We start from the raw sequence: 27,474 nt of genomic DNA, 5'->3' as shown, positions 1-27,474 counted from the left end.
GCGAGCTTCGCGAACATTCTCACATTCCCATGGTGAAGATTTTTTCAACGTCCGGTTGACCCAAGTTCGGGGAAATTCACCTCAAGACTCATCTGTTCAGTATCGTCACTCACTGTCTTCATGCCTGCAGCCAGTCTGGCAATATCCTGTTGACCGCGCTTCAAGCTGTCCATGCACGCCGCTGTAGACATTGGGACAAAAGCCACGCAATGTGATGCAGATCCGCCTCGCCCCAAGCGTGTGCACAACATGATCCCAGGCAGCACAACAACATTGGCCGAAGGTCGGTCAACTGTTGGCAAAAATTGGCACGAACATCGGTCCTACACTGGCATTTGGGCCGAGCGCTACCACTTTACACATTGGACCTACTTTCATGCCAGTTTTGGGCCAATGTTCGGACGATCAAGCGGCCAACGCAGTACCGATGTTCGTTCTGCAGCATGGGCCAGCAAAGGTCTCATACTGGCATCCAACTTTCAACCATTGGTAGCCAGCTTTCAAATATTGGTAGCCAACTTTGAAACATTGGTAGCCAGCTTTCGAATAATGGTTTCCAGCTTTCGAATAATGGCATCCAGCTTTCGAATAATGGTTTCCAGCTTTCGAATAATGGCATCCAGCTTTCGAACGCTGGCACATGCAATTAACCCACTCGCCAATGACCGGCACTGTGGATGGATGTACATACCATACTACGTAGCAAATATTCATAATGGAGGGTGCGAAAGAATTCCAGAAAAAAACCCGTTTATTCCTTTGAGTTACAAGAATCACGCTTTTAGCCCGCACAGGACGGTTTGCGCTACCACCAGCCACCCTGGGGAGTAAAGAAAGGGGGCCCAAGAGCATGGTGGCAGAGGCTGTGGGAAAACAATTTATTTTCAAGTTTGGTGCGTGCCGATCAGGTTGGGCAAAGCATCTGGGCAAGCTGCTGCGGCACGGCTAAGGCATCCATAAAATGCTCAACGGAGCTGTCCTCCAGTGAACTGATCAGTCATATCCGAAGTAATCGTTGCACTCCACTTGCAAGAGGGCTGCTGGACTGCATTCAAACAAATTCCTCGTCCAGCTCTTGCACGATGGCCTCACGAAGCGCCAAGCCTGCAACGATCGAGATGCATGATGTCATGGTAAGTTGAATTATGGCCATCACAGAACAAAAACAAAAATGATTAAATAACACCGAATTTTGTGAAACACAGTCATCGTGAAGACACTAGCAACATATTTTACAGGATAATTTTAAATTTATTCTTAAGAACCAGCACCACATTAGTTGCACAAAGTGGAATTTAATTTACTAAACTTCTCTTATACCAAATGGTTTAATTTAGTCCAATGCGTCGTGTCGCACTCCCTGTAAATATATTCAATGCGAGATAAGCAAATTAATGTGATATTGAAAACAGATTAATGTATTATTTTGTTTTAATACCATAACTCGTATCTCTAAATTGCGAGCTAATTTTTTATTCAAGTAAATATGCACAGGTTGTAGCGTCTCTTCCACATGGACGTCAAAACAACATTTTTGATTAGTTTTTTTTAATAGGGTTAAAAATACGGCTTGCGATTTTTTGCGAAATACGCTGAACGCAAGGAACTCAGGGCCTCTTTGTTTTACCTTAGTCGCTTCGCATGCATGCTATAATTGGATTCGAAACTGCGACTTGCAAACCACACAAAAATACTAGTCTGATAGTCCAGAGTAATGCCCTTTTTCATTGCGAGAGAACTTGGGCAAAAGCTTTAACCAGAAATTGCGGATTTTCTTTTGAGTCTGCAAGTGTAGAAGGCAAAAAGAAACAGTAGGGAAGTATTACACATATTCTTACCAACTGGTCTGCAGTGGAAAATTAATTAAGCGGTTCTGATTTCCGTCGTGCATATGCGGTAAAGGACATATTCCCGAATGCATCCCATCTCAGGTCATATGAGTTCAAACCCGCTGTTAGCCTAAGTAGTGAATCTTCAGTGAGTTCATCTCACCAAAGACGAAAAATTAAATTCTCACCATTCGGCCACAATTCCACTGCGCACGACGTCAAGCAAGCCATTTCGCAATAAGAGTGGGTACACAGAAGTCGTCCTCGTGCTTTTTGGCTCGCTCTGTTTTCCTGCCGAAAAAATAAAGGCGCATGTAGTCAAAGCAACGTTTACTACAAAAACCACTTTAACTTCCAGACGTATATCAAGATAAAAGAATTTTAGTACTTACAAATAAGATCTTGCAGGCGGTACGAACAGCGTCGGAGCTCTCTTAATATATGAGCGTTGCTTTTCGCGTGCACAGACTATGAACGGTGCTAGCTCGAGTGTGCATGCATTTTCGTCGTATTGGTTGTGCACGTGGTTGGGCTCCGCCGTGGAGTCAAGAATGACTTAATGTGATGCGTCGCGCGGTTCCAAGACGAGCAGTGGAGACGATGGGGGGGGGGGGGAGGGGTTGGCTGGAGGGGATAGAGTCATTTTCCTTCACACAGGTTTTGTGGTTCCGAGAACAGTCCTCGAGCTGAAAGGTGGAGACAGGGAGATCGTGGAAGGGTGCACGAACAGCGAAGCGCGTAGCTGCGCGCGAGGGAAAATAGCTTTGAGGAAGTGACAACCAAAAAGAAAAAAAAAGCGCTTCGCGGGGTCGGGGGTTAGCCCGCTACCTAAAAAAAGGGCGCGGCCGGGAGAACAGGTGGGGAGATATGGGAAGTAAGGTTCAACAAGGGAAAGCTTTGGGCCAGTTGGTCAGACATGTTGGGGAGGAGGGATAACCGCAAACTTGGCAGGACTGAAGATCGAGAAGAGGACAGGACGAGCGGTAAACTAGCAACTGAAGTTTATTGAAAAAAGACATGTTGCAGGAAAGGTTGCATCTGCGCATAGCGTAAAGGAACTGAGATAGTGACACGTAGAACACACAAGATAATTAATGATATACATCGAAACGAACAAGAAACGAACAAAAAACAAAGAAATGGCCGTCACAGGTTTAACAGAAACCGGGTCTCTTTATCTAAAAGCGCCACGGAAGGCTCACTCACACATATCAAGCCCAAGTTTGCGCATGTGTGCCGCTTCTAAAATCTCCCTTTCGAGCCTCGACCGGCCCCTTCCGATGATGGTGGCTTTGTTGAACTGTGGGTAGCAGCCATCGCATTCCCTGCAGTGTCTCGGCAGATTTGCGCCATTATCAGGTTTCAAGGAGCGGAAGTGCTGTCGCAGCCTATCGTTTAGACATTGACCCGTCTGGCCAACGTATACTCTGCCGCATCGCAACGGGAACTGGTATACCACATCAGTGGCACAGTTGACATATCTGTGCTCATGCTTCGTCGTGCACGCGACCCTGCGCTTACCTTCCGCCACGCGCCCGCAGAGCTGCGATAGCTTGCAAGGGGCTGAAAAAACAATCTGAATGCCTTGCCTACCTGCCACCCTCTTGAGGTTATGGGCCATCTTGTGCACATAGGGCACAACTTCAAGCGGCCTTTTGTCCAGAGGGATCGCCTCCTCTTGGCCACGCACCTTGTTCCGCAGTTTCCACAACAGAGATTCCGCCACTGCTTGGAGAACGGGTGGTGGAAAGCCTGACTGCAGCAACTTATCCACTTGGCCCTGAAAACTACCTGCAGCTTTGTGTTGGCATGACTTCAAGAGAGCTGACCTCATACAGGTCATGGCTATGCCTCTCTTAATTAGTTTGGAGTGGCAGGAAGAGAAGGGTAGCACGGCCTTTTTTGAACGCGGCCTGTAGGCCCAGCACACGTGGTCACACGTGGCCCAGACTTGCAGCTTTCTTTTAGCGCCAATGACCGATTCGCCAAGGTGGAGTAGATTTGTAATAAGGAAGTAATTAATCATTGACATCAACCCAAGCGCAGTCTTGCGGCTACTAAGGAAAGCTATACAGCTTTCTTAGAAACTCCACCTTGGGGGATTCCCCTAAACATTTGACCAACACAGTTCCCACTTCGAGTTATTGAGCAATTCCCTCTCGCCCTACCATAATCTTGCCGTCCCGGTTAGCTCAATTTGTAGAGCAACTGCTCCGGTGAAGCGGTGCTCCCGGGTTCGAACCCCAGACCAGGACGAATTTTTCTTTAACTGCGAAGTTTCTGAGAAAGCTGTATAGCTTTCCTTAGTAGCCGCAAGGCCGCGCTTGGGTGGATGTCAGTGAGTAATTACTCCCTTATCGGATATGAATGGATTCCAGGTAAAGCCTTGTCGTCTTGTTTTTTTTGTTTTCCAATTATCCTCGCCCTATCCCAGTAGATGGCATGACCCGACGAAACAGCATGTTCTGCTGGTGCGTTTTTTGCCACGTGCGGCTTGTTGACATCATTGTTGTGCTGCTGCAATCTTTTGTAAAAATCACCCCGTTTCGCCTATGTACGCTTGGTCACAGCCAGCACAAGGGGTCCTGTAGACAAAGCCAGGGAACTTGTGTTTTTCCAGCTTATCTTTCACTTTCACTACCACGTGTCTAAGCTTAGGCGTAGGAACGTGCGCGATGTCGACATCACAGGACCGGAATATGCTAGGCAGGCTCTTGCTTATGCCGGGTACATAGGGTGTTGGGACCCTTTTTCTTCTTTCCTGTGGCTGGGGTTGTTCCGGTGCTGGATGCGCCAAGCGATTTTCAATGGTCCGAATAAATTTATTCTATGCAAAGCAATTTTCAACGGTCCGAATAAATTTATTCGGACCATTGAAAATCGCTTGGTGCATGCAGCACCGGAACAACCCCATTCTCCCTTTCATTTTGAACAAGGCTCCCGTAGCGGAGCCGAAACGTCTCTTTTTGTTTGTGTCTAACGATTGGTCGGCGCTTGTTATTTCCCGCCTTAGGTTATAGCTGTAAGAGGGCTGTATGAGGTAAGTCAGTGAATTTTCTATGCACGTGGTGTGAGTGAATCAGCATGAATATTCAATAAATGAAGTTCAGTTAACACGTATGATGGGTGATGTTTGAGTCTTTGATGCTCGTAGCAGCTCGACTGAAGGGAAGATGCCATGGAGGTGTGTAACGCGGTGTTTCTTTTTTTGTATTTGGTGGTAATTTTGAAGTGTGTTCCAATAATATAATGTGATTCTCTTTTTGTTTGATATGCTGAAGTATTAGGGTATATTAATTCAAGCTGTTTGCGGTTATAACGTTGAGTTCATGAAATAGATGTGCACTTCGTGAGTCATTGGGCATGTTATATATTGTCACGTTGTAGTGACGGCAGTCCAGCGGTCAGGAAGACACCAGAAAGGCTTGCGAACGAAGCCAAGGTAGATGTACTATGGTAGCGTAGGCTGCATAGAAGCCCATACGTTCAAAACATGGCGGCTCATGGTGCGCAGCCAGCGCCGTCTTCGAAATGCGTGGACAACTAAAAAATGACGTCATAATTAAAACAAAAACGCGACGTTAAGTCACGTGTTTTAGTGACGTCATATTCGTGACGTCAGCGTCACGTGCTGCTTGGCGGGAAAAAATAAACTGCTGAATGCCGCGACGCTTCAGCGCGACACCCGACACGAGAACGAAGAAAGAAGACACGACGAGTGCCGACCATCAACGCTATTTTTAGGTAGTCAGTTCTCGTTGTGCCTTTTTCCTTCGTCCTCGCCTCAGGTGTCGCGCTGAATGTCGCAGGTGTAGCGCTGAAGCGATGAAATGTGATGCCGCCAGACAGGTTATCGCTCGCACATCGTGCAACCGCACACCTCTTTTTTGCGTACGGGGGCCCCATGGCCACAGACGATGCCCTTTTGGGGCAAAAGCGACAGAACCGCACCCAACCGAACGAAACTACACAGAAGCGCTGGCAAAAGGGAAAAGCGGAAACTGTACACGAACGATGCACACCAAGAACACGAGCAACAAGCAACGAGGAAAAAGTAGGGCTAGCAGAATCGAGTTTCAAACAAAAGCAAGCAGAATGGTCAAAAGATATGACAAGGTTATGACATCAGAGCACCGTCAACCTTGGCATCGTCCCGCTGCCATTGCCGCTGCTCTGAGCGAACGCTGTCATAAAAATTTTTACAAAGCAAGCGCTATACTTTCTAACAAAATGCACACAACTAAAACATTTTAAAAAAGAAACACTGCAATTGTTTTCGAATGGTTTTGAAACACAAAATATGTCCTAATTATTTTCCTCTTCTAGTCGTGTTTGTCCACTCATTTGATTTTGGCGCTCTAGTTCCACCCCTAATTTGATGTCGCTAGCACTTGGTTCTGGACCGCATTCAGGCTCCGGCTTCGCGACCTATTTCAATTGACCTTGACGAAGCTCTTTATTTGGGCTGACTTGCGCCCGCAAAAGAACTGAATCACTCGGTGGTGGCGTAAGCAACAAGCGTGCTCGTCAATCGTCGAACTACGAATGTCCGCCGCTCGCGGCATCGCTGAATTTAAAGCCGGCCAGGAAACTTCCAGATAGCAGGAAAAGATCATCTACAGTAATCTGGAAAAACCTAGATGCAGCCTTTCATGGCTGCGATAAATCGAGATTAGACTGGTCGCTTCTCGCGTCACGAACAAAAATGATAACAGCCCTTTCCTGCAGCCTTGAGCGTGAACGAACAAACACTGCAATGATACGTGGCAGTATGATGCGGATTGCTTTCTTCTTTAAGATTGCGATTTTATTTCAGTTTGTATGGGTTCTAGTGCCCCACACTACGTGTCGGTATGTCAGGTGACTGGCGAAGATTGAATTGTATATAAGCAATATAATATTATTACTACGTAAAAAGTGTTCATTATACCACATCATTCGGATAATTTAACTAGAAGTGAATCAATATGAGCGTTCCATGCAAGGTGCTCGTTAAATATTACTCCAAGTGTTTTCGTATCTCTCACGCATGGTATTTTAGCATTGCTGAGAAATAACTGTGGCGTTTTTTTAAGTGCGGTATTTCTCGATCGGAATACGATTGCTTTCGTCTTTTCAGTGTTTATAACCAGTGAATTACTTAATCTCCATTCATATAAGCATTCTAATACCACGTTACCCGTATGAACAATTCTTCGCTGTTAGTTCCGGTAATCAAAAGGCTAGTGTCGTCTGCGTATATTACAAAATTCACATCTGGGCTAATGTTTACAGCGTCATTGATAAACAGATTAAACAGTAGCGGTCCCAGGATACTACCTTGTGGTAGTCTTGTTTTTATGGGTACAAATCTGGATTTCATTTAGTTTATTTCTACACACTGACTTCGAAAGCTTAGAAAGCTTTTTACTAGGTATAATGCTACACTGCGGAAGCAGTAACGTTCTAGTTTATTTAGTAGTAGGGTGTGATTAAGCCTTTGAACTGCTTTGGAGAAATCGACAAATATACCAAGTGTCAGTTGTTTCGGCTCAAAGCTATCAAGTATTATTTCTTTCTTTTGAAGAAGTGCGTGATAGTTGACCTTCCGTGCCGAAATCCGTATTGTGCTTCAGAGAAAATTTGAAATTTATCACAAAAGTCCAAGATCCTTCAATAAAATAATTTTTCTATACCTTTGGAGAATACAGGTAGTACTGATATGGGTCCATAGCTGGAAAAGTTATATTTGTCTCCGCTTTTACAAACCACGCTAACTTTTGCAACTTGCAGCTTTTGAGGAAAGCTTCCAGTACACACGAAGCGGTTACAAGTATGCTGGTTTATTGGGGTTTAACGTCCCGAAGCAACTCAGGCTATGAGGGACGCCGTATATTGAAGGACTCGGGAAATTTTGACCACCTGGGGTTCTATAACGTGCGCTGACATAGCACAGCACACGGGCCTCTAGAATTTCGCCTTCATCGAAATTAGGCTGCCGCGGCGGCGTTCGCACCCGCGTCTTTCGAGTCTGCAGCCGAGCGCCGTAACCACTGAGCCACCGTGGCGGGGCGGTACAAATATGTGTTAGAATAGGCGCCAAGATGTCGAGAACAAATTTAACGGGTCGGATCTGGAAACCATCGATATCTACATTGTTTGTATTACGCAGGGAGGGAAAACATGAAAATACTACTGCCTCAATACTGGGATGAAAATGAATACTTTTTTGGTGAAAATCGTCAAGGTAAAATCTAAAATAGGAGAGCTTGAGTGGCGTATCAGAAAGCTAAATGTGGAGATCCATGGAGTGGCAGTGACTGAGCATGAAGACCTACTCTGCAAGGTAAATGATACTGCACAGAAAGTAGAACTCCCGTCCTTGCAGAAACACGAACTTGAAGCTCTGCACATGCTGCCTGCGCGCCGTGGTAAGATTCCAGGCATCCTAGTGCGTTTCATCTGTCAGGAGAGGAGAGACGCGTGGTTGAGCAAGAGGAGAGGCATGAATTAAATTAAGGATGATGTATATATCTGTGAAAACATGACTTCGAGATCTAGAAAGCTCATTGTAGCGGCAAAAAAAATGGCCAAAAGGTTCTGGTTTCAAATTTGCCTGGCACGTTAACGGAAAGGTGTTGGTACGCAAGGAAACCGGGGCATCTGCAATCGTCATAAAGAGTGAAGAGGATTTTTCTGGCTTAATGCACTCGTAATTTCTACTTAGATGTCTTCTTTTGTTCGAAAAATGAAATGGCTCATTTAGGACACATCTCTCTGAAAGAGTGGTGCAGTTTTCTGGACACTGAAAGTACTCCTCTGAGCTGCCTACATGTGAATTTACGGTCTGTGAATAGCAAATTGCCAAAAATTGAAACATTTTTTACGGACACTAATATTTATTTTCACGTTGTTATGCTGGCAGAAACTTGGTATTCTTATGAAAGGGATGTTTTTCACCTACCTTGCAAAAATACTTATTACGTGAACCGGCCATTGCGACGTGGTGGTGGAATCTAATTGTTAATTGATGAAACAATAAAATGTGACCTTTTGAGTGAATTTTGGTGTGTAACAAATGATTATGAAGTGCTTTGTTTTGAAGGTAATGGTACATTATTCATTGTGTGTTATCGACCTCCAAATGGGAAATTCAGTGCTTTTCTTGCTTTTATGGACACAATGCTCAAGTTTGCTGCTCAGAATACAATGAATGTTGTTATTGGCGGTGACTTCAACGTCGATATGAATTTTGACACCCCTTGGAAACTTGACTTAGAAAATGTACTAGCTGCAAATGGATGCATGAACTGCATCAAAACTTCCACTAGAATTACCGCCACGACCGAAACCATTATAGATATCTTCTTTACAAATTACGACACTTCACGTACGACTAGCGCTGTACTATGCTGTCCGATTAGTGACCATATGCCTATATGTCTTAGCGTTAAGGCTCCCATGAACACTACATATTTAAGACCCTCCACAACAACTTTCCAAGCCATTACGGAAGAAACTCTTGATGCCTTCCCCACAGAGATCAGTCGATTAAACTGGAACAGCATTTTCAGCCTAAATGACCCGGAGGATGCTTACAATATGTTTATAAGTACCTTTGTTCATGCGTATCACAAGCACTTCATGAATAAAAGTAGTCTACGCTGCAAGCATGCAAAATAACCTTCGAATACAAAACTGCTCTAGAAAAAAAATAAAGAAACGGGACAAACTTTATCCCACGTTCGTTCAAACTCGCCAACCCTCTGACTTACAACTCTTTAAGACATCTCCGAACAGATTAAAAAAGGAGTTGGAAAAAAGCTAAGGACGACTATTATATAAAGCTATTTGCTGCATGTGCTGGACAGCCGGAAAAGTTATGGAAAAACTTGAATAGCCTTCTGCCAAAACAGGAAAACTTTGTTAAAGTGGAGAAGGTTGTATCTGATGGACGTGTGATAACAGGAGAGGGCATAGCGGATGCCTTTAATGAGTATTTTGTTGACCGCGTTACCAGTCCCATGAATTTTTCGCCATACATTTTTCCTTTAGTACGAAACAAAGATACTATATTTTTCCACTCAACTACTACTTCAGAAGTTCACACAATATTTTTAAATTTTAAGAATTCTAGAAGCTTTGACTTCGCTGGTATACAGGTACGACCTGTCAAATATGTAATCCATGAAATTGCCCCGCTTCTAGTTCACATTTATAACCTATGTTTAACTTCAGGTGCATTTCCTTCACAAATGAAGGTTGCTAGAGTGATGGCCCTCTACAAGAAAGGCGACAGGTTGAATATGAAAAATTACCGCCCTATATCTGTTATGCCTGATTTTTCAAAGGGATTGGAGAAAATAATGTTTAACAGGCTATCTTCTTTCTGCAACGAATATGACCTAATAGACAAATCACAGTACGGTTTTCAAAAACACAAATCCACAGAACTCGCCCTTTTAGACCAAAAAGAATATATCCTCTGAAGTTTAAAAGAGAAATTACTTACTGTAGGTATATTTCTGAATTTCAGTCAGGCCTTCGACCATGTTGACCACCGAATTCTACTCGAGAAGCTTGAAACCTGCGGCATTAGAGGTCTAATTTGCAATTAAGTCCTACTTAGACAAAAGGCGTAAGTTCGTGCTTTTAAATAATGCAACCTCAAAACAGAAAGATATTGTGTCCGGCGTCCCTCAGGGCAGTACACTTGGGCCCTTGCTTTTTATACTGCACACTAATGCTATTGCATCTCTAAATCCGAATGCTAAGTTTGTAACATACGCTGACGACACTAGTATATTTATTTCTTCCCACTCTTACTCTAACTTAATTTAGTGCTTCAAATGAAATACTTCACAAACTTGGCGTCTGGTCAAAGGAAAATGCCCTACATGTAAACTGGACAAACACTAAAGCAGTCATTTTTCATACAAAGGGTACATATATTCCCACTAACGACAGCTTAATATTAAACTCAATGAAAATAGAGAGTGTTAACAAAATAAAAGTGCTCGCAGTTGTTTTTCAAAGCACACTACAGTGGGATGAGCATGCCAATTTTCTGCTGCAGTAGCTTAGCAATATTACTGCCTTGTTAAATCGTAATAGATATAGTAGTAGTAGTAGTAAAAACATTTATTGTTTCAAAATGAAGAGTTAGGGAGTAGGGGGGGTGGGGGATGGATAGATGTGGAGCTTCAGTGGTCGGTCTTCCCTATTCCAGGATCCCGTTGGCCTCTGCCGCTGCCTTGGCCCTCGTCAGCAGCAGAAGCTGTGTGTTCATGTTGAAAATTTGTGGGCGCGAACGAACAAAAGAGAGAGAAGAAACCACACGACAAGTGCCTTCTTTCTCTTCTTCGTGGTTTCTTCTCTTTCTTTTGTTTGTTCGCGCCCACAAATTTTCGTCATGAACAACCTACCACTAGCCCAGCTTTCCATTCTGTTGATAAGCTGTGTGCTCGGGTCGGAGTCAGTCAGGAGGGCCTCCCACTGCTCTAGACTAGGGCTATTTATCTTTATTTATTTATTTATTTATACAAATACCTCACAGGTTCCACACTTGGAACATTGTGTGAGGGGAGGGGTTACAATATTTAGCAGACAAAAGATGGTACAAAGTGGAAAGAACAAAAGTAAACAATATTAAATACATTGGGCTGCAAACAATTATTACACCGTACTTGAAAAAAAAACCGTAATATATTGACACAGAGGAAAAACAGCAAACAAATAGCGGCACTGCATGGATTTAACAACACATACGAACACAATTTATGTACAATATCATGGATGCATGAAGGTGGTCAATTCGTTTTTGAAGATTAATGGGTCACGTATGGTAGAAATGCAATCCGGAAGGGCATTCCAACGCTTGATAGCACGTGGCAAAGCAGAAGAATTAAACGCGAGTGTTCGGCCGAATAGACGTTGGAAGCTAAGGTTATTATGTAGGCGACGTGAAGTGCGCATTGGGCGTGTAAGTGGCAGTGTGGACGCGTGACGACTGTATATTAGTTTCTGTAGTAAGCAAAGAAGTGCGATATCCCTACGTGTCTGTAAACTTGTTAGCGATAAAGATAACTTGATGCTTGTTACGCTTGAATGACGGTTGTAGTCGTGAGAAATAAAACGCGCTGCGCGGTTCTGAATTGCTTCGAGTGAATGAATTAAATAAGCCTGATGTGGTGACCAGATGGCTTCTGCATATTCTAGTTGGGGACGGACAAATGTTAACTATGCTAGCTTGCGGGTAGAAACAGGTGCGCTATGAAGATTTCTTTTCAGGTAGCCAAGCGTGCGCGATGCTTTGGCAGTTATGCATTGAATATGTTCCGCCCAAGAAAGATTAGAAGTCAGATAAACGCCAAGGTATTTATAGGAAGACGTGCGGGATAGTGTGACACTGTTAAGGGAATAAGTGAAGAGCGAGTTTGAATGCTTCCGGCTAACTGTCATGATTTTACATTTGTCAGTATTAAGTGTCATTTGCCATTATGTGCACCAGTTAGTTACACATTCAAGGTCCTGCTGAAGAATTGCATGGTCAGTGGTTGAGCGGATTTGGCGATAAATTATGCAGTCATCGGCGAACAGTCGAACTGATGATGTAAGATGCGATGGCAGGTCATTTATGAAAATTGAAAATAATAAGGGACCGAGAACACTTCCCTGAGGGACGCCAGAAGTGACGTCACTAAGGGGTGATGAAAAGTTGTTTGTTACCGTGAACTGCTTACGAAAAGATATGAAGTTCCGGATCCAGGAGACAGTTAGCGAGTCTAAATTAAGCGACGATATTTTAGGTATAAGGCGACAATGGGCAACACGGTCAAACGCTCTGGAAAAGTCAATGAATATGCAGTCAGTCTGGTAGTTTTCATCCATGTTCTTGAATAAATCACTGGTAAGTTTAATTAGTTGTGTATCACAGGAAAACCCTTTTCTGAATCCGTGCTGGCGTGGGAAAAAGAAATCATTGTTCTCGAGATGGCGCGTGACGTTAGATGCAACGATGTGTTCAAGTAACTTACATGGAATACTCGTTAGTGATATGGGGCGGTAGTTACTAACTGTGTTTTTGTCGCCAGATTTGTAAACAGGGATTATTTTGCCAATCTTCCAGTCATAAGGAATTTCGCCGGTTGCTAAAGATTGCCTGAAAATATGACACATAATGATACTAGAGGGATGTATGGTGTGTTTGAGAATTTTTGTATTTATTCCGTCTACCCCTGAGGAAGTTGATACCTTAAGACTGTTAATTAGAGATGCTACGCCTTCTGCTGTTATATCTATTTTAGTCATGAATGGGTAATTGAGTTCTTGGGGTTGAGGTAGGTTGGAATAGTCTTCGGTAGTAAATACTGATGTGAAGTAGTCATTAAACGTGACTGGACAGTTCTCTTGGGGTATTGGACATTTGTTTTCATCAAGCAATGAAATGGTCTCCGACGTGCGTGACGGGGAAATTGTTTTCCAGAATTTTGCGGGGTTATTTTTTATGAGCGATTGAAGGTCCTGTGATAAAAATTTATGTTTGGCCTTCCGGATGGCATGGCAGTATGATGCTTCACGCAGTCTGTGCTCAGCATGCGCAGAATCAGTGCGCAATCGTTTCGCGGCTCTGAAAAGACGTTTTTTCTTGTTTTTCAATGCTTTTCAATGCCGAGTACTTCTTTGGTAATAAAGAACTTTTTTCACAGCCCCAGGTGGCGTGGTACATTGTGGCGTAGCCCACACACCACAGGCACTCTTTCGCGTATTTGTTCGGCCACATTTTATGATGCATGGCTCTGCTTGGGTACGTGTCTGTTTGTAGTCGTCTGAGCGTGGTGGCCTGCTCTCTGTTGAGGATATCCGCCGGAGCCGAGTACTTCTTGCGCGCTCCCAACAACGCCTTCATTGCCTCCCCGTAAGATTCTGGCGTGCTGAAGGGTTCAACCGGCAAACCCGCCCTTCGGTTCGTGAACCCTCGGACAACGATGTCTGCCATGAGATTTCCCTCAACCCCAGTGTCAGGGACCCAAATGATGGTGTGTTGAATGTTTGTGTTGTTTGATACATGCCTGTGTTGTTTTTGTTCGAAGAGGATCCTCGCGGCTTTTCGGCCGATCCTTCCATCTCTCTATGCCCTCGCTGCAGCCTGAGAATCCGTCGCTATCCAGTAACTCAGTCCCTGCCGATTGGCTTCAGCCAGGGCTAGAGCTATGGCGATCTCTTCCGCTGTTTGTGTAGTTCTTGTGCGCACTGGTGCACCAGTAATTATCTTGCCATTGGCGTTAACTACTGCTAATGCCCTAGCGTTTTTCTCAGTTCTGTACTTGGACGCGTCAACATACAAAACCATCTGTTTCTTCTTAGGAACCTGTTCAACTCCGATGATCTCGCCGCCCGTCTTCCTTCGTGGTTCTTCGGATCCATGTTTCTGGGCACTGGTTTAACCAAGAAAGTGCTCCTAATTTGGCTGTCAATGTATGTCTTGTCTTCGCCCTCGTCTTCTGCCGCGTATCCTAGCTTTACCAGTAGTGCGCGGCCAGCGGCTGTTCTTTTAGGTCTTTCGAGTTGAAATCTGAGCATGGTTTCGCTGTGCTCCTCATAGGTGCCGTACACCCCCATGTTCATCAGCTTTTCTGTCGAGGCGCAGGTCATGACGCCTAAGGCTTGCTTATACGCCTTTCTGATGCAAGTTTCTATTATGTTCTTTTCCCCTTTGTTAGGTTGTAGGTACGGAAGCGCGTACGTGATCCTCGGTATGATGAGCGCAGAAGTGATCCGTAACGCATCTCTCTCCTTCACCCCTTTTCTTTTGTTCGTTATCCGGCTTAACATCCTGCATATCTGTTTCGTTGAGTGTTCCAAGAGCTGGATGGTATGGTCCCGTTTGCCTTTCTCCTATAGCCGAATTCCCAAGATGCGAAGCTTATTGGTCCTTCTTGCGGGTTATTCATCTATCTCTAATTCTATTGTCTCTGTGGACCTCCCGTAGTCGTTTGGTCCACTTTTCGATGTCCGTTATCGCAGCTCCTCCGGCTTCTGTGGGTCTGGCAGCGGCATGGCGAACGGTTCTTGCAAACACGTGTGCTTCATTTTGCAGATAGCCGCAAGCATCGCTGGACCATACTTCCTGAGCAATGCTTCTTCTTCAAGCTTCCTACATGCAAAATGCACCCTCACGGGCCCTCCATTCAGTTCCTGCTGTCAACCGATAGATGGCAATGCAACCACAGCCTCACCTTCCATCGATCTCGCCTGTCTTGACCACGCATGGCACAACCCCGGAACGTCATCGACACGGACCCGACGGGATATAAAAGTGACGCACCGGCCAATCCTCTTCAGTGGGTCTGGCAGCGGCATGGCGAACGGTTCTTGCAAACACGTGTGCTTCATTTTGCAGATAGCCGCAAGCATCGCTGGACCATACTTCCTGAGCAATGCTTCTTCTTCAAGCTTCCTACATGGAAAATGCACCCTCACGGGCCCTCCATTCAGTTCCTGCTGTCAACCGATAGATGGCAATGCAACCATAGCCTCACCTTCCATCGATCTCGCCTGTCTTGACCACGCATGGCACAACCCCGGAACGTCATCGACACGGACCCGACGGGATTTAAAAGTGACGCACCGGCCAATCCTCTTCAGTGGGTCTGGCAGCGGCATGGCGAACGGTTCTTGCAAACACGTGTGCTTCATTTTGCAGGTAGGCCACAAATACGCTTTCAAATGTTATAGGAGCGATAATCGTTTCTTATTGCTGCTGCCAGAACCTCAGCACTTTGCGTGTATATTTTCTTGCCTGCTGCATTCCTTAAGAATTTTGTTACAACTGTCCGGCGATGTCGAGACTAATCCAGGCCCAAAGGCAGAGGCAATGCTAACAGAGCTGCTAGCTGGACAAGCACGAATCAGCGCAGAGCTTTCCGAGCTCAACTCTGGAATGGCTACCTTTGAACAGCGTATTACGCACATAGAGGCGTTGGCTTCAACTGCAAACGACGCTCTCCAGCGTGTTCATGATCTTGAGATAACTGTGGAGAACCTTAAAGATGTCATTACCAAACTTGACCGCAAAAATGATGACCTTGAAAACCGATCCCGTAGGAATAACTTAATCATATATGGCTTGAAGGAACCATCAAATGAAACTTCTGAGGGGCTATTAGCTTCTGCATTGGAGTTACTGTATTCCAAACTTGGAATCCAGTGTGAAGGCATTGAACGCTGTCACAGGCTTGGCACACAAAGAACTGAAAAGACGAGACCTGTAATCTTTAAACTGCTAGACTTTAGAACCAAGCTTTCCATCCTTAAAAACGCCAGAAAACTAAAAGGATCTGATACGCACATTAGTGAAGACTCCTGCTCGTGTACGGCACATTCGAAAGGCTCTCTGGGACAACTCGGTTGATATCCGCAAAGAAGCAGATAAGTATAGGTTGCAATACGATTCCCTGATAGTCGACAGTGTTCGTTACACTTGGGATGATGTTTCCAAAAGGCTTGTTAAGGCTGCACGTGCTGCAGTGCCCAGGGACACAGAGTGACTCGTTGATGAGCAAAAAGGTAGAAATGAGCAGAAAGAAGAGCAGAAACTGACTCTTTTGAACTTAAATGCTAGAAGCTTGCTTAATAAGATTGAAGATTTCAATTGGCTTGTAGAGTGTTACACTCCGTCAGTTATTTGCATAACAGAAACATGGTTGGACAACTCTATATCAGATGTAGAATTTTTGCCTCCAGATTACTCGGTTATCAGAAACGACAGGCAGTTTGCTAGAGGAGGGGGCGTAGCTCTGTTCATTAGAAAAGGCATTGAAATTTTTGTATTGCCTGAGCTTCCGAATACTGAGTCTGTTTGGTGCCGGATAAACATTTCTGGTTTCGTGACAGTTGTGGGTGCTGTATACCGTCCGACCGGTTCGGAAAACATTTTCTCGCACATTACAGAATACATAGCGGAACCCAGGCTCCACAAGTATAAAATGATCATTACCGGTGATTTCAATGCTCCTTGTATCGATTGGACGTTGTTAATTTCAACAGGTCGTGACAAGGCTGTTTGTGAATCCCTAATTAATATGGCAATATCATTTGATTTAACACAAGTCGTTGAATGTCCAACTCGAGTAAACTCTGTTCTTGACCTTGTTTTTGTTAATGAACAGTTGCTACAGTACGGATTTCAGTGTGATGTAGTCGACGGACTGTCAGATCACATGTGTGTTTTCATGCAATTTAATGTGGTTTGTGAGCCCCATAAGCCGAATTTCAATATTGTTAAAGATTTTACCCGTGCCAACGACCATGCTATTACTGAACTGCTAGCGTCGTCTTTCGGAGATTTCGTGACAGGCAGTGAAACGTGTGGTTTTGATGCTTTGTTAGAGCAGTTTTATAATTTAGTACATAGCTGTGTGCTTCATTTCGTCCCCACAAAATGTGTGAAACATAACCCGAAGCATCCGTGGTACACAAGAGACATAATTCATCTCATAAGACCCATCAAGCGCTTGCGCAAGTGCAGCCGGTCAAGAAACGAAAGCCGCGATTCACTACTACTTTCACTCAAGTCGGAGCTAAAGACAAAAATGACACAAGCTAAACACTTTTATTTCAACACAACACTGTCAACATTCATGAAAGAGAACCCATAGAAATTCTGGAAAACAATATTACCCTCTTCTCATGACTCTGTATCCTTTATTATCAACGAGCAGCCTTGCTCTGATCCCGTATCCATTTCTGAAGCCTTCAATGACTACTTTCACTCTGTCTTTCATCTTGATGATGGTACCAATCCTCCTTTCATTCATAGCTCGGAACACCAGTTACCCAACCTAGAAGTAAGTTACGCTGGGGTTCACAATCTGTTAGTAAAAATTGGCACAACTAAAAGTGCGGGACCAGACGCCATACCTAACATGTTTTTAAAGAGGTACTCGGAATGGAGTGCTCGTTACCTTACAGTGATTTTCAACAAATCACTGGACACATCCTCCGTTCCCCAGGCTTGGAAAATTGCCAATGTCATTCCGGTGTTTAAATCTGGCGATAAACAACAAATTAGTAATTACCGACCGATCTCCCTAATTTCCACTTGCTGTAAGCTTCTTGAGCACATTATTCACAAGCATCTTGTTCAGTTCTTAACTTGTCATAATCTCCTGTCACACTGTCAGCACGGTTTTCGATATGGTTTTTCCACTGTCACTCAGCTCATTGAATTTACTCACGACATCGCTTCCGCTTTAAATAACCGTGATCAAATCGACGCAATATTTATAGATTACTCCAAAGATTTGACATGGTCTGCCATAATAAGCTTCTTCGGAAACTACGCACCATGTTTAGCGGCAATAAGTTATTGGACTGGATAACCGACTACTTATACTTAAGATCCCAGTTTGTCACTTTTAACCATGCACAGTCATCGTCAGTCTCTGTAACTTCAGGTGTGCCCCAAGGATCGGTGCTTGGGCCTCTACTCTTTATAATTTTTATTAATGATGTAGCTAATGTTACTAATGACACCGCAGTGAAGTTACGCCTATATGCTGATGACTGTGTGCTTTACCGCAACGTTGCTAACGCCGATGATCAACAGGAACTAAACAAAGTGTTTTCAATGTTCTGTGAATGGAGTAATGCATGACAAATGAAAATTAATTTCACTAAAACAGTTGCAATGACCTTTGGTAACAAAAAGAATCCGCTGCATTTCCCTTACAGTAATAACGGTAACTGCTTGACCCATGTCAGCGAGTTCAGATACCTGGGCGTTATATTTTCGCATAACTTAAAATGGAATCCTCACATGAATAACATATCTGGCAAAGCACTTCGCAAACTTGGCTATCTAAATCGAACCTTAAAAAATGCCGCGAAGGAGTGTAAATTAACTGCTTACAAATCACTAGTTCGACCCATCCTGGAGTACGCCTCAATTGTCTGGTCCCCTCATTACGCGCGCGACATTGACCGCTTAGAATCAGTTCAAAAGAAAGCAATACGATTCATCTTCGGCCGCTACGATCGTAAGTTTCCACCTTCTTCTCATATGCACAGCTTATCTTTGCATACTTTAGAACATAGGCGCACACGTGAACGCATCATTATGCTGCACAAGATCGTTCACACGTCATCTGGCATTCAGGCACCCTTCACATTTGTGTCCTCAAGCGCACGTGCAACCCGACGGAACCACCCATTAAACATTGTTCCCTTCAAACCACATATACAGCCGCCGCGGTGGCTCAGCGGTTATGGTGTTCGGCTGCTGACCTGAAAGACGCGGGTTCGATCCCGGCCGCGGCGCCTGGAATTTCTTTGGAGGAGAAATTCTAGAGGCCCGTGTACTGTGCGATGTCAGTGCACGTTAAAGAACCCCAGGTGGTCGAAATTTCCGGAGCCCTCCACTACGGCGTCTCTCATAGCCTTAGTCGCTTTGGGACGTTAAACTCCATAAACCATAAACCAAACCACATATAGATTGTTTTAAATTTTCTTTTTTTCCTCTAACTGTTGAAATTTGGAATGGATTGGACGGCTCAATTCGTTTATTGCCAATTGAAGAGTTTGTTGTTCAGTTGCCTGACAATTTGACCTGTTAATCTGTTTTAATACTTCTGTATTATCTATCTCTATTCTACCCATGTTATTTGTTTTTACTAATGTATTTACCCACTCCTGCTATGTCTCTCCTCAGAGACAGCAGTATTTGTAAAAAAAAATAAATAAAAAAAACTGTTCTCGGAATTTTTCCAATCTGTGATTTTTTGTCTTTCTCAGGATTGTGATGAACCTTGTAAGTTTAATTTGCGTTTGAATTACGTAGTGGTCACTTCCGAACTGCTCCCCGGTGTTAGACCATTCGTAGTCTAGGATATTTCCTATGATGGTCAAATCAGGGCTAGTGTCTCTTGGAACGCTGTTTCCGACCCTAGTAGGGTATCTGCTATCGGTAACGATTTCCAGCCCGGTCGTGTCTACTCCATCTAAGATGATTTTTCCTTTCTTTGTATTCATCTTGAAGCCCCACTCTGTGCGGAGCATTGCAATAGATATAACTTACCCACACCAGTCAAGTTATTAGTATATAATTCCTTGTTTCTACCCCATGCCCGTTACTGTCATCTTGTCTGGGCAACCACCACTGATGCAAACCTAACTAAACTCTTCCTAATGCAGAAAAAGATTCTGCGAATCATAGCTAATGTTTCCTATAAGGAGCACTCAAATCACTTGTTTAAACAATATAACATAACGCAAGTATACCTCTTATACAAATGCATGCTGTTGAGAAAATTCTACTTTGCCTCTAGGCAAAACAGCACAACACTAAGAGAAATTGCAAATCTGCATGAAAATGTTTCAGCGTACATCACTCGCCCTCCAGAAAACTATAATGTTCCTCTTTCTCGAACGAACTATGGACATCATATGCTGTGCAATACACTTCCGAGGCTACTGAATTCATATCTCGCACAAGGAATAAACATCTGTAATCTCCCACTAACCAAGTTTAAGAAACTTATAAACTCTTGCGCTCAACATACACAATTTCATTAAAATATTTTTTTCCCTCCTGAGCAATTTCTGCAAAGGTTTCTGTATGTATGTGTTGCTTTTTACACACGTTTGTGGAACACCCACCAAATCATGTCTTCCAATAGTGTGCGATCAATTGTTGTTTAAATTTATCAAGTTTCTGTTAAATTTATCAGGTTCTTTAACTTATTAATCTGACTCATTTTATCTGTTAAGTATTATAAGAAACTGTGCATGTGTTTTCTCTGCTGCTGCCATTGTACTGGGACTGAGGGCCTTTCAAGCTGCTTTATGCAGCTTTTGCCTCAGTTCCCACCATTTTCTTTAAATGGGAAATAAATCAAATCAAATCAAGGTAATTGCTGTCGAATTGATTAGTATTTTTTGATATTAAGTTCTCAAAGTATTCGGTAAAAGAATTCATAAGCGTAGATCCTGACAGAACTTCACCGTTTATGCTTATTTCTAGTTGCAGGTCGCGTGACTTGACGCGGTTCATTAGCAAGTTTAATTGCCTCCACGTTTTGTCTGGTCTGGATCTTTTTGTACCCGACAGTAGGTCCTTTAGGTAGCGTTGCTTTGATTTATGAAGTGCTTTCACCAGTTTGTTCATTAGCTTTTTGAATCTTGCCAAAGCGTTTACTACCGTCATATGCATAAATTTTGCGAATAGTTTCTCTTTTGCGCATCATGCTCAGGCATTCTTTTGTTACCCAAGGTTTATGAGCTTTTGTGGCATTTTTTTCTGGGTACTATAGGTAAGCATTCATCGTAAGTACATTTAAATTTTCCAAGGAATTTGTTGTACGAGTCATCAGTGGTGCTTGCTTGGTAAACACCGTCCCAAATAGCAGCTGTTATTTTCTGACGAAAATTTTCAAGCATAGTTTGATTGATGTTTCAAAACGAAGAGATAATTTCGTTTCTACGGTTTAGCGAGATTTTGTGCACAATAATGTGTATAGGTAAATGATGAGTTATAGAACTGTTTACTACTCCTGCTGATGTGTTGCAGGGCTCCAGGTTTGTAATGAACAGATCGAGTATGGACGATGATGATGCCGTGATATATGTAGGGAAGTTTATTACATTTATCATGCTGTTTTCTGATAGTGTATTTATAACTGGGTTTTCGCAGTTGATGTTACAAGAAGGTTGGTAATGATGTCACCCCCCCCCCATTATGAGTGTATATTGGTAGGAGGAAACATAGTCAAACACTCCTAAATAATCAATAAAATTTTGTACACAGGCATGCGGTGGACGATCAACTGCACATATGACATTAGTTCCATGCTGGATTGTTAGGATCTCGAAATCACATGTTGTGCTTGAAAGCTTAGGCAAAATATAACATGACAGCACATTACGAACCGCAAAAAAACACCTCCACCTGTTCTCTCAGAGCGTTTAGGTAAAAAGAATTGTAATCATTATCATTAGTAAACCAAGTTTCAGTAAGCATCACGATGTCAAAGCTGAATGTGAACCTTTGTAGCAATTCAGTTAACAATTCATGTTTGTTCCGGGTGGACTGCGTGTTGACATGAAAATCTGCTAATGTGCAGTCGTCTGTTTTTTTTTATTTGATACCTCAAAGGCCCCTGGTATGGGGCATTAGATTAGGGATGGGCATGACAGTTAAACAACTATGGTCTCTATAGCGCTCTTAAAATGGATGGCGTTGATGTGATGCACGGCGTCCTGTGGTAGTTCATTCCAGTCCCGGGATGACGTCACGAAAAAAGATCGGGAATGAGCGGTAGTTCTTGCAGTGGGGGCGTAGACGGCCTTATGGTGGTTAATACGGTTTGAGAGGCGATAAGCAGGTGATATGACTGATTCTCCTAAAGATGAATGATAAAACATATGAAATGTGGCACAATCGAGAAATTTTTCGTCGCGTTTCAAGGCTGGGTAGTTAGCTCTAGATTTTAAGGCAGAAACACTATTGTAGTACGTTGGTTTTGGTTTTGTGAGGTTTAACGTCCCAAAGCGACTAAGGCTATGAGAGAGGCCGTAGTGAAGGGCTCCGGAAATTTCGACCACCTGGGGTTCTTTAACGTGCACTGACATCGCACAGTACACGGGCCTTTAGAATTTCTCCTCCAAAGAAATTCTAGCCGTCGCGGCCGGGATCGAACCCGCGTCTTTTGGGTCAGCAGCCGAGCACCATAGCCACTGAGCCACCGCGGCGGCTATTGTAGTACGAATAGTAAGAATAAAGGAAGCGGATAGCTCGATTTTGTGTTTTTTCTAAGGTTAAAGAGAGGTTAGACTGGTGAGGATCCCATATTGCCGAAGCATATTCTAGTTTAGGACGGACAAAAGTTATGTATGCTAATGATTTGATGGATGGGGTGGCAAATCGTAGATTGCGCTGTATGAAACCAAGGGTACGATTAGCTTCGTAAGCGATGTTCGTGATATGAGATGACCATGTTAGGTTTTGCGTTACAGTAATACCCAAGTACTTACAGGAAGAGACGGACGATACTTCTGAACCGAAAAGAGTGTATTTAGAAGGAGTATGCATCTGCCGACGATGGAATGAGATTAAACATGTTTTGGAAATATTGACAGACATTAACCAACGTTCGCACCAAGTTTGGATTCGGTTAAGATCTTGTTGAAGAATGCCAGCGTCAGTACTGTTAGTCATTGGGCGGTAAATTACATAATCGTCAGCAAATAAACGGATGGTAGAGGAAATACTGGTAGGAAGATCGTTAATATATATGAGGAAAAGCAAGGGTCCTAGGACTGTACCTTGGGGAACACCTGAAATGACCGGGCTACGTGGAGAAGAATGATTGTTAGCATAGAAAAATTGCTCTCTGTTAGTCAAAAAGTTACAAAGACATTCTAATACTAACGAATTAAGATTTAGACGCGATAACTTTAGTAGCAGTCTTTTATGCGGTACTTTATCAAAAGCTTTTTCGAAATCAAGGAAGAGAGTTTCAGTAGGAACGTTTAGGTCGAGGTTGGAGCTTAGGTCATTAATAAAGAGAGCCAATTGAGAGCCACATGAACGTCCTTTCAAAAAGCCATGCTGGTTAGTATGAAAGAATTTTACGGCGACAAGGAATTTGAATATGTGCGAATAAATAATATGTTCCATTAGTTTCGAACAGACGCTTGTGAGAGAAATGGAGCGGTAATTTTTGCATGAAACAGGTGAGCCCTTTTTGGGGACTGGAATGATCTTACCAACTTTCCAATCTTGTGGAAGGACACCTGTTGATATGGACTGCTGAAAGAGGTGGCACAATATTACAATTACAATGTTTTTAGTATTTTTTAGGATTTTAGAATTTATGCCATCAACACCAGATGAAGTAAGTTTCAATGATTCAATAAGTTTCATGATTCCATTAGCATCACTTGTAATCTGTGCCATAGCTGGGTGGCCGCGAGCTGCGAAATCCGGTAGGTCACCGTCAGGTTCTTTAGTAAAAACTGAAGAAAAAAGTTATTAAGAGCGTTTCTAGATTCGTGTTCCCAGATAAGATTGTTGTCGTCGTCATGTAATGTTAGAGGCTTCGAATGTGATGGGTTTATAGTTTTCCAGAACTTGCGGGGGTTGGTGTGCAACATGGAAGGTAGGACAGACGAGAAAAATGTACGTTTAGTTTTGCCTGATAAAGATAAGTATGTTTTTTCTGCAAAATAATATCTTTCCCATGGAGATGCGGTGTCAAAGCGTTTTGCGGATCGAAAAAGTCTTTTCTTTTTGTTTCTGAGGCGTTTCAGCTCTTTGTTGAACCATGGTGACAATGGTTTTTCGGTGATGGTGATAGTAGGGACATGTTTATCTATAAGTTGATGCATTTTGTTTCTGAAAAGGGACCAGTTATCTTCTATTCATCGTGCTGAAAAATCTCGGAGAAACCACATGCAGAAATCAGCTAGTTCAGAATTAATGGCTGCATAGTTGCCTTTGTCGTATAGAGTTCATGTTTTTTGTATTTTTTTTGTGTGTGACAACTGGCAGGAGTACGTGGATTGAATTACGGAATGATCACTGAGTCCTGGTAAATGAAGAAGCGGCGGGATGTTATCAAGGGAGAAGTTAATGCGAGGTCGAGTATGTTGGAGGAATGATTGCTTTGTCTTGTCGGGTTTGATACGAGCTGGGACAGACCAAAGGTTAGACACGTGTTGACAAAATCGTTTTCGATGCTATCTTTACATGTAGTGGTGGAAAGGTCGGACCAGTTTATTGCAGGAAAGTTAAAGTCGCCGAAAAGAGCAATGGGAGTATGTTGGGGAGCCGCTGTTATCGCGCGAAGTGTTTCGTGAAAATTAGCAACAAAAGAATCGTTTAAATCAGGTGGACGATAGCAAACTCCGATGATTACGGGAGGAAATGAAGCGTGGCACTGAATGAACAATATTTCTAGAGGGGATGAAGTTTTAATTTCAGAACAATGAAGCGAAACATGGGTTCCTATTAATACGCCTCCTCCCCGCCTATTAGTTCTGTCGCGACGGAAAATGGTGTAGTTGGGAAAAACGGAAAGTATTTCATAGTCATGTATGGCTGATGTTAGCCAAGTTTCAGTGAGTATGAATATGTTGCTGTCTATTGTGCGCGTAAGGCTTTCAAGGGCGTCAAGTTTGGGCAGGAGGCTTCGGATATTAGTGTAAAGGAAGGACAAGGAGGAGAGCTTCGGAGGGACGGGAGGTTTATGCAGTAACTATGGCGTGCGGTCGGGGGAGGGCGTGCGGACGGAGGAGGGCAGGGGGTGGAGGGGGACTACTTTCTTTGAGGAATGGTCGAAAATATAGACAGTGTTATCAATAATTAGTTTAGTTTAGTCGGTTTAACTTAGGTAGGATCGCAAGGAAACTCATAAACTTCAACCATGTTAATAAATAACCGTTTCAGAGCTACATCACAAGGCTCGCAAAGTCATCCGGGCACCTTATCAAACAGGCAGTATGGCCATCCGCCTTACGTACGAAAACCTTTCCATTCCTGGGCCAAGCATACTGACAGTTGTTTTTCTTTGCCAATTTCTTCGATGATGAGAGCAGCTCTTTATTGTCCGCTGTCATGTTCTAAGTTATAAACACTCAGGATTCAGTGTCCCTCAGTGTCTTGTTTTTTGATAGCCAGTCACCACGCACTGATTGCTGCAGAAACCGAACAATAATACCCGGCTCTTTTCCGCCTTTCACAGCAGACCTGTGCATTGCTCCTATCACGGCGTCAGTGAGTTCAGGGACCTTGAGTGTCGTCGCCACCTCATTAACTTTGCTGAGCAAATCCTCATTATAGATTTTGGGAACCCCGTGAATTTATGAGTTCAGCCGCCTCCCTCGCCATTTGAGGTCATTTACTGTCGCACGAAGCTTCGCTACCTCTCCAGATGCGCCTGTCATTTCAACCCTTTCAACGCGCGTATTCAGCTTTTTTAGGTCTTTGCCTTGTCGTTTCACAGTCTTCAGGATTTCGTCGTACCTCTCGGACATGAGGACAATACTCGTCTCAATTTCATCGACTTTTTGTGACAAAGGAGCTAGGGCTTCTAGTTTCGAGGTGATGCTGGCGAGGATAGCCTGTACAGTGGTGAGCAGCCTTGTCTAGAGCGCTCGGGCGGTGCACTTCCTTGCAAACAAATCCAGATTTTGTGGCAGCCTCTAGGGTACAGCTGCAACGCTTGCACGGAAGTAGCGCCAGATAGCCTCGTAAACAAAGCAGGCACGAAAACTTTGCCCTGTAATGAGGGGCTGCTCTCTAATTTCGGTTTTTGTTACCAAGTGCGCACTGCTCAAGCGCTGAAATGTAACTTTCAAGGAAAACTCGTCTGGTCGGGAAGAAGATTCATGAAGTCAATAGAAGGAACGCCGACCAAAAGGTTGTTGTTTAATATGAAGACGAAGACGTTTCAGCTTCCATACGGAAGCCTTGATCACTGGGTGAAAAGCCCAAAGCACATCGCTTAAGTGCACTGCAGTAATCGCCCCAGGCATCTTGCATACGTAGGCGGGAGATTGCCTGCGTTGTGGTTAAGGGTTTTTTCTGTTGATTGAATTATTCGGAATTCTAGATACCGACGTGGCAGCCAATTCTTCTCTCTGGCGATGACTAAAGCTTCTTCCCAGGCTATTTTGTGCGTCGCGGCTTCCACGTGTTCCGCAAGTGCATTAGAAGCAATCCTCTTGTTCCTGACGTCGTTCTTGTGGTCCCTCAATCGTCTCTCGAAATTACCGCTCTCGCCGATATAGCAGTAGTCGCTATCTGCGCAGGTAATCTTGTAGATGACGCCAGGAAACTTCTCTTTCTTTATCTTGTCTTTGACAGACACCAGCTCGTGCCTCAGCTTGCATGCCGGAACGTGAGCGACGTGTACGCCGTAAGTGCGTAAAACGCGAGCCAGAGACTCGCTCACGCCCGGTACATATGGGATAGCGGCTCGGGCTCGGCGCGGGGGACCAACTGGTTCTGACGGGCGTGATGACCGTTGAAGAACGGAATCTACGAAGTTCTTCGGGTAGCCGCATTCACTCAGTTCTCGGCGCACTTGGCGTAGGTCAGCAGCCCGATCTTCTGGTCTTGGGCAGATGTTTTTGGCACGTCGGACGAGGGAAGCCACGACGGAGCGTTTGTTGCAAACCGGGTGCACGGAATTAAAATGAAGGTATCGGCCTGTGTGGGTGTCCTTTCTATAAACTATAAACCACCGCCTTTCTTTCAAAGTTTATAGAAAGGACACCCACACAGGCCGGTACCTTCATTTTAATTCCGTGCACCCGGTTTGCCACAAACGCTCCGTCGTGGCTTCCCTCGTCCGACGTGCCAAAAAATTACCGACGATTACGTTACTTCCTAATGCGAAATTTGAGCGCAGCAAATAAGCTGTTTCACCTTTTCGATAGATTGAGGCAAAGAAATCGAGCAACACATGTATGCGCTATCACAGAATTTTTTTTTTATTTTTCGCAGGAAGAGGGGGGAGGGGGGCGGCGTGTACACCCAGCGGCAAACGATGGGGGCAGAAGCGCGCGCAGCAAGCGGACAACACGATAAAGGGAGGAGGGAAGAGATAGCAGCGACTGACTGATGCCGCTGACGCCGATAGTGAGTCAACCCCAGCTGCGGAGT

General features: G+C 44.0%; 1 protein-coding gene and 1 long non-coding RNA gene across 2 annotated transcripts in view; one reads left to right on the top strand and one right to left on the bottom strand.

Moving 5' to 3' along the window:
• Positions 1-27,474, top strand: part of LOC149349098 (putative vesicular acetylcholine transporter-B) — a 125,686-nt gene that overhangs the window by 37,962 nt on the left and 60,250 nt on the right. The gene's annotated exons all lie outside the window — the stretch shown is intronic.
• On the bottom strand, positions 863-2,062 carry LOC149349099 (uncharacterized). Its single transcript, XR_016289380.1, has 2 exons — positions 2,018-2,062; positions 863-1,104 (listed from the first exon to the last, which is right to left on the bottom strand). It is a non-coding gene; the product is annotated as an uncharacterized LOC149349099 (long non-coding RNA).

Source organism: Amblyomma mixtum, chromosome 3, assembly GCF_055824585.1.
Source record: "Amblyomma mixtum isolate Tamu chromosome 3, ASM5582458v1, whole genome shotgun sequence".
In the NCBI taxonomy this organism is placed as follows: domain Eukaryota; kingdom Metazoa; phylum Arthropoda; class Arachnida; order Ixodida; family Ixodidae; genus Amblyomma; species Amblyomma mixtum.
Note: the sequence above shows the minus strand (reverse complement) of the source record. Positions and strands in the feature narration are given on the sequence as shown.